Source organism: Mugil cephalus, chromosome 20 (assembly GCF_022458985.1).
Source record: "Mugil cephalus isolate CIBA_MC_2020 chromosome 20, CIBA_Mcephalus_1.1, whole genome shotgun sequence".
Classification (NCBI taxonomy): domain Eukaryota; kingdom Metazoa; phylum Chordata; class Actinopteri; order Mugiliformes; family Mugilidae; genus Mugil; species Mugil cephalus.
Genome location: NC_061789.1, coordinates 2843809 through 2851200, shown reverse-complemented (window position 1 = coordinate 2851200; position 7392 = coordinate 2843809). Strand labels below are relative to the sequence as shown.

The following is a 7392-nucleotide window of genomic DNA, read 5'->3' as shown; positions in this document are numbered from 1 at the left end:
GAATGGAGGGAGTGAGGAAGAGGCCTGTCCGGGCTCCTTGGCATTAGACGCCAGAGTGGAGGTGTTGGCTGGCCGAGAGAGTTATGGACCCCAGATGGAGCCTGAAAAGAAAAAGGGGAAGGAGATGTGAAGAGGAAGGAGAGGAGTTAGACCCCTGACGATGCCTTTTCAACAAGTTGAACTGGTGCGTTGTTGAGAGAGCTCGGCAAATCAATGCATAACAAGAGAAATGACAGAGTTCTTAGCTTCAAAGCTTTCCTGCTAACAGTAGCTCTTCCTAGCTTGATAGCCTCCCTGCTAATAGTAGCTCTTCTTAGCATCATACCTCCCTGCTAATAGTAGCTCTTCCTAGCTTCATAGCCTCCTTCCTAATAGCAGTTCTTCCTTGCTTTCTAGCCTCGCTGCTAACAGTAGCTCTTCCTAGCTTGATAGCCTCCCTGCTAACAGTTGCTATCTGCTTTGAATCAGCATAGATATAATGCCACATGCTCATTTATTTGATTGTAGACATGTTAAAGAATATTTATTAGATGCTATTTTGTTAAACAGGTTTATGGTTTATTCAGAGTATATGAACAATGTATTGTTTTCATTTGCAGTTAATTAGTCAACACAATAACACTCTGTCTTCATCGGCGATGGTTTAACTTGATCTTTAGTTTGAGTTTCTGCGAGAGGAACTCTATAGTAACACTTCTTAGCTTCCTAGCTTCCTAGCCTCCTAGCTTATAGCTTTTCTCTGTGCTTGTTTCCTTTCATGTCGGCCGTAGTCTTCATGGTATACTCAAGTGCAACTCCTTAGTCAAGCAACGGCACAGACGACAACTGTTGACGGAAGTTCTTTAAAACCGGTTTGATGCAGCACTACTCCAACACAAAACCCTGTTGTTTTTCTTTTAACTCCTTAAAGCGATATACCTTCCTCGGTTGTGTTGCCCTATAGTTTCCTCTCCACTGTGTTCAGATTTCTACAGGGAAGACGAGAATACCAAACAGTTACCAACTGTTCCAACCTGGCTGTGATGGTTTTCTGCAGGTGGTCGATCATCACTTATTGATACCGTGAAGCCATAAACAACACATGCATCGGACGTAAAGCAGCCGTGTTCATGCAAATAGTGCTGAACAGTCTGTGATGAGGGTGGGGTCGGTGGGTGGTGTGGACTAATCTTAGAGTTTGTGCATGTGTGTTTATGTCCTTTATGTCCGTGCAGCTTTTCTTCAGGCACATGCAGATACATGCGTGTTTTTATTACATAACAAGTATCATATGGATGTTTATGTTATGTCTGTCTTTAAAATTTAAGAACGCTCCCGACAGACTGACTGACTCGCAAGGCAATAATACACTCTGCACCTGTCGCTGTGAGCCTCACACATGAAATATCACAAACACAACACAGCCACTCATTAAAGAAGAGTCTCATATCATGCATGAAGTGTTTTTGTGTGAGCACAGGTCATGTCAGACAAATCAGTAGATTTTATTTTAAAAGTTAGTTAAACATAAATTCCTACGTACATATGGAAAGTAACTATAGATTTATCCTTTATACGCTGTGTTTGTGAGACTATATTAGTTATTGTTGTTGGATTTATACTCAGAGGGACTTCTATTATTTGCTGAGTTACTTTATTTTATCTGTTATGTGTTTTCTGTTTTAGTTAGATAGCATAACTTCAACTTTTGTTTGTTTTTGACCCCGGGAAGCTAATGGGGATCCTAATGAAGAATAAAGAAGAATAAAGAAACATACATTTATTAAAATCCATGAATTGTCGCGGTTATACTTTAGGACCAAGCTCAACACAAAGTTCTCCAGACTTTGGTTCCCAGAGAGAGAGAGGAGGCTGAAACCTAACCCAGCTATCAGACCTGTCTGCAGACCTATCTAGAGCCAAGTTATCCAAGAGTCTTTGGTTCTAAAAGACTTTTAGGGAACAATTACCAGTAGCTGAAGGAAGCTGTTTGATCCTGTCCTCTTTCTCCAGTGATTGGACCCTAACAAGCATTTTGGGCCTAGGGAAGGAGTCAGTGCTTCTAAGTAAAAAACAACAGAATTCAAATGTTGACGACATTTACCAAGAGTCCAACAAAGTCCAATGAGCGGATCTTCAACATATTTGTATTTTTCTCTCATCTACCCCATAAAATCCAAGCTGCTCCATATTTTATTTTCCACTTTGTCCTCCTGCTCTGTCCAAAGGCAATATCCTGCGCAGATGAGCCTCCAAGGGGGATAATCGTCGACTCTGCATGTGTTAGTGTTTTGGGCGGTTGTGTTACTCACGTTGTGGGGACCAGTCTGTTTATACAGTCACACTGTCGGGGCCAGCCAGCCTCCAATTCCGGGAAGAAAAACGAGATTCCGTGAGGTGAAATTACTAGATTTTATAACTCGGTTTCAAGGTTAGATTGAGGAAGTGGAGGTAATGTCAGCTGACGTGATGGAAACGTTTGTTTGTTTGACACAGTGAGAAGTGGAAGCTCTAGCAGAGGAGCACACATGCCATCTGCTGCACCTCGTAAAGGCCGATTTATGGTTCCACGCTGGCGTCCGCTCGCACGGCACGGATTATGGGACTTCAACCAGCGTGAAGGCTAGTTCTGTGAAGTAACTCCCACAAGCTGACGCAGCATCGGTTCGGGAGGAGGAATGACCCCAGCAGAGTTTATCATGACAAGCACAAAAATAAAATTTGATCCAGGAGTTTCTGAGACCTCTGCAACCAAATCACACAATCAACACTTACCTGAAAAATGAAACTTGAGAGTTGACATCTGCCCCCTGGTGGATTTATCGGTGCTCTGCAGACTTTTGGCAGCCATTTCCAACATGGCTGCTTCCATATGAGCCGACTTTCACGTTTTTTGTAGTTAAATCTTTTCTAACTTTAAATATGTTATGGAAATAATATAATTTACATTGTTTTTGGATATTTATTTTATTATTGAAGCAACCTGTAATTAATTTATACCTTAATTAAAATTAACCCAAAAAAAGTTATGGATTAATTATGATACAGCAGCTATACAAGGTCATTTAATTACTGTAATTCATTTCATGATGCACAAGTCCTTCCTCAGCACTAATTACGATTATTTTTTGGGCAGTTTTTCTAAGTTAATTAAACTCATGCAAAATATAAAAATATATTTGCATTCATTTTAAGTTATTTTTCTCTATGCAGTCCAGTGTTGCACAGGTCAACTTTCTAATTATTGTCTTGTCATGCTAAATTTTCATTAACACTATTAAATTACTACCATGACCTTTAAAATATATATAAATATAAATATATATATATTTACCAATACAGTGAGACACAGAAACAGTTGTTCTAACAAAAACGCTAAATAATAATAATAAAAAAAATCCTGTTTGGAGGAAGAAAAAAAAGAAAACGTTTAAAAAAAACAAATGCAAAATCACAATGCACTGTATTTTATTTATTTTCCTTTGTGCAAAAAAAAAAATAAATAAAAATTTCCATACTTTGATTAATACGTTGAAAATTGCAATAAATTCTTGATGTATTCCATATAATAATTGTGGACATTATTATTATTATTATGGTGATATTATTCCTGTAAGTCCTGTATCCGAATTTAAAAAAAATCATCATCATTATGTTTTTTTTGTTTGTTTTTTTTATTTCATTTATTAATTCAAACAAAACTATTCAATATAAACACAAACGTTCCCAAATCTGAGTGAAAGGGAAAATAAAGAAGAATAATCTGATACAATCTTGACCCCAAGAATCAATTTACAAAGAGTTTATATTAAAAAACAATAAGCAGTAAAATAATGACAATAATAATAAATAGGTGTTGGCCAACACTCACTGTCACGTTTCCATTTTAGTTCCCAAGATACAATTACATCATACAAAGAAACAAACAAACAAAAAAAGGCCACATATTAAAAATAGTTTTCCCTTTTCTTACAAAGAGGTTCTTTGTCCATTCTTTTTTCACAGAGGACACAAACACAAACAGGAGTCGTCTACACGTCTGGTTGTTCTGCTTATTTTTGCGTCACACTAACATAACGGCATAACTGGAGCCTCAAGTTTTTAAAAACACAGAAGAAGAATAGATCTCATCCCATCCTCTTTGCTCCAGAATCCACCCAGCTGAACCAGTGACATCATATTTATTTATTTTTTAATTTTATTTTTTTTATTCTTGTGTGTTTGCTGGAGGTGGCAATTTGCTCCGGAAGGCGCTTCGGGCTCTGGGCAGACATTAGAAAACATATTAGAAGCAAAAGGAGGACGTGCTCAGGGACCTCCAAGGACACGGTGGCATTGCCTGGCAACCGAACACACGAGAGGAGCGCGCTGCTTAGAAAACGTGTTATGTGATTTTATACGATGGCGGCGGTGAGTCACGGCGTCTGGCTGTCAGATGAACCTGTGGAGCGATCATAAGAGAGCTCCAGTGGTCATCTGTAAAGATAAATAAATAAATAAAAAGGTAAGAGGGAATGTGGAAATTAGTGAGAAGCAGAGAACTAGAGCATGTTTTTTTGTTTGTTTTTCGTCTGTTTATGAATTATTCCAGAAACTACTTATTTCATCCCCCTCTCACTCCTTACGGGAAGCTGTAGTCGTCATGGTAACACATCAGCGTTGACAGCATCCCCGGGCAAACTTCGGATGTCCGCCTCTGGGTCGGTTCGTTAGTCACCGTCATCGTTTAATCTGATTCCTCCTCTCCGTCCTGCTCCGTCCTCCTCGGCCTCGGCTCCACCGTCTCCGTCCCCGCGTGCGCTGAAGACGCGCAGAGGTCGGAGGTCGCCGTGTGATCTGGTTTAACGCGCGCCGCCCAAAGCCGCCCGCTGTGACGTCACTGCCTCTCATTAATGCAGCGCAAACACGCGGGCCTTGATTAGATGTGAGCCGCACGTGCGGATTGCGGCCGCGGGCGGCTTAGAGGTGTTTGTCTCGCAGCCAAACACGCGCGTTTAGACGTTAAGTGTAAACACACGGCGAGAGTCCCTCCGTGGAAAACTCATCCTCCTCTTTACCTGTTGATTACTAATCATCCGCTCTCCAAACAAACCTGAAAGGACAAATTATTCAAGCGCGCGGCCGAGCTTCGCTTCGGCGCAGGCGCTTTCATGTTTTAAATGCGTCCGCCCCGCTCTCGTTTTTTCGACTCATATGGTAATGCGGGCGGCGGGGAAACAGGTTTACGGCTTCTCCTGCCATTCAGGCGCAGAGGCGGCCTTTCCATGACAAAACGATGAAAGCGTGGATTAATATTCATGCTCCCGCACGGGCCCGAGAGGAACCTGACTGCAATCCAAAAATAGTTCAACTGGAACTTCTCCGACAGGCCCGGGCGTTTCCTTCCAGTTCCAACTAGTGAACCTTTATGTAACGCTTCTCTTGAAATAAGGCCTGACACCTGAACGCCTCGCGACAAGTTTGAAGCCACAACGCCAAAACCGCCAAACGTCACCGTTTAAAGTTTGTCCTGGCAGAGAACTGGTTCTAGTCTATTTACGGAGCAGTCCTGGAGCGATGAGGACTTTCCGAGGAAGCTATTTGACACTCGGGTTTCTCAAGAGTTAAACCAGGGTCTCAGTGTTTGACCTATTACATAAAGCAGGTGTTAGTCAGATATTAAAGCTGTGATAAACAAGAACAGGTGGAAGAAAGAATTAAGTGTCTAGTGAAAACTACCATGTGGACTTTCTGTGTGGACCATTTGGATAACACACGTAGGTACAAAAAAATGTGTCATTGGGTTTTTGCCACTTAATTAGTTACCAGTAAGATAATCTGGCATTAAAATACAACTGATTCCTACTGAAGGAGTCAATGTACACACAGCTCAGTCTTTGGCCCTTTTCTATATCCTGCACAACGTTAAAATCTACTATTGTGCACATTATAAAATCCATAAAAACGTTTGCATGTCTTTGCGTGTGTTTTCTGTGGCTAACTGGTAGCTTCTTTAGTTTCAGTGCTGCTGGGAGGTTATGTTTTCCTACAAAGATAAACCCAAAATAAATCACAAATCACTCCAAAACCATGAGGACCATATACGTGACCCTGGTCTCTGTGGATAGATTAGACTTTACAGTAGCTTTAGTAACACTGTGGCTGTTACTATGTCTGATTAGTTTGAGATAAAACAAAGTGTTAAGTAAAATCTCCACCACGTGGACTTTCTGTTTGGGCCGTTTGGAGAACACATGTAAGTATCCAAACTGTGCCACGTTGGGTTTTTACCAGTTGAAAGATAATGTGGTAATAAAACACAACAGCACAGAGGGCAGCGTACACACAACTCAATCCCAGGCCTGTTTATGCATCATCACATCGTACCACTGTGCACATTATAAAATCAATAAGAAATAGTGATAGTTAATGTGAACACGTGTGACTTCCCAGGGAAACGAAACACTGAAATGTGTAGTTTGTCTGCTAGCTGTGGCTAACTGGTTAGCTTAGCTCCAGGTGTGTGATGCTTTGTATGAATGGAAAGAAAGAATAGCTTCTCTAGATCCAAATGCTGCTCAGCTTGGTATGTGTGTACTGTTGCTTCCCAATTTGACTCTCCCTGATATTTACTGGCTCTTATTTTTATAACATGAAAACACTTTTTGAATCAAATCCATGTGAACAGCTGTTTTCACAGGTTTAAACCTTAATTAGAAAAAAACAAACATCCTACATGCTGTGGTATCACCTACTTACTGGTAGTTCTATGATATTTTGCTGAGCCCGGTTTGTCTGGTGGAAGAGCTCTTGGTTATTCTATTTTTAAAAAGTTTATCTCATCTGCACATATTTATTTGTTTCAGTGTTTCATGGTTTTTACATCACATTTTCCTCTATACATCACCTATACAATGAAATCTTATAGTTTTTTTTAATGCTATTTTATAGTAGTTGTTTCCAGGAAAGTAATTTACAAATGTCAGTGGCTCATCAGTTTAGTCACGCTTCATCCAATGAAACACTTTGTGATTTTCCACGGCCCTCCCCCTCCCTGTCCACGGAGCCAGCCAATCAGAGCAGAGTGGGCCTGCCTTCATGTTATAGGAAATGTTTTTGCATTTACAAACCACTACCTCACTGTCCAGGTTTAGTTTTGATGCTCTTATTGCATAGTTGTTTTTTTTTTTTTAATTTAGACAAAAGCAAACAAACAAACAAACAAACAAACAAACAAAAACTTTACCTGTTGGAGCCACAGCACAGACTGGATGTGACCATAGAGGGACATTTAGCTCCTTAGGAGACATATTTGCTCAGGAGGAAACTAAAATAGAGCTAATTCCTGCTTGAAAAGTCTGAACCATGTGAATTAGTGTTTACATGTCTCTTGCTCTGTATTGGTTTTAGATGTGATGCTGGATTTTGCCAGTT

General features: G+C 40.4%; 1 long non-coding RNA gene across 1 annotated transcript; it reads right to left on the bottom strand.

Annotated features, from left to right (window-relative positions):
* Window positions 1-4163: 4163 nt before the first annotated feature.
* LOC124998079 lies at window positions 4164-5918 on the bottom strand. Its single transcript, XR_007111015.1, has 2 exons — window positions 4605-5918; window positions 4164-4455 (listed from the first exon to the last, which is right to left on the bottom strand). It is a non-coding gene; the product is annotated as an uncharacterized LOC124998079 (long non-coding RNA).
* Between the last annotated feature and the right edge of the window lie 1474 nt (window positions 5919-7392).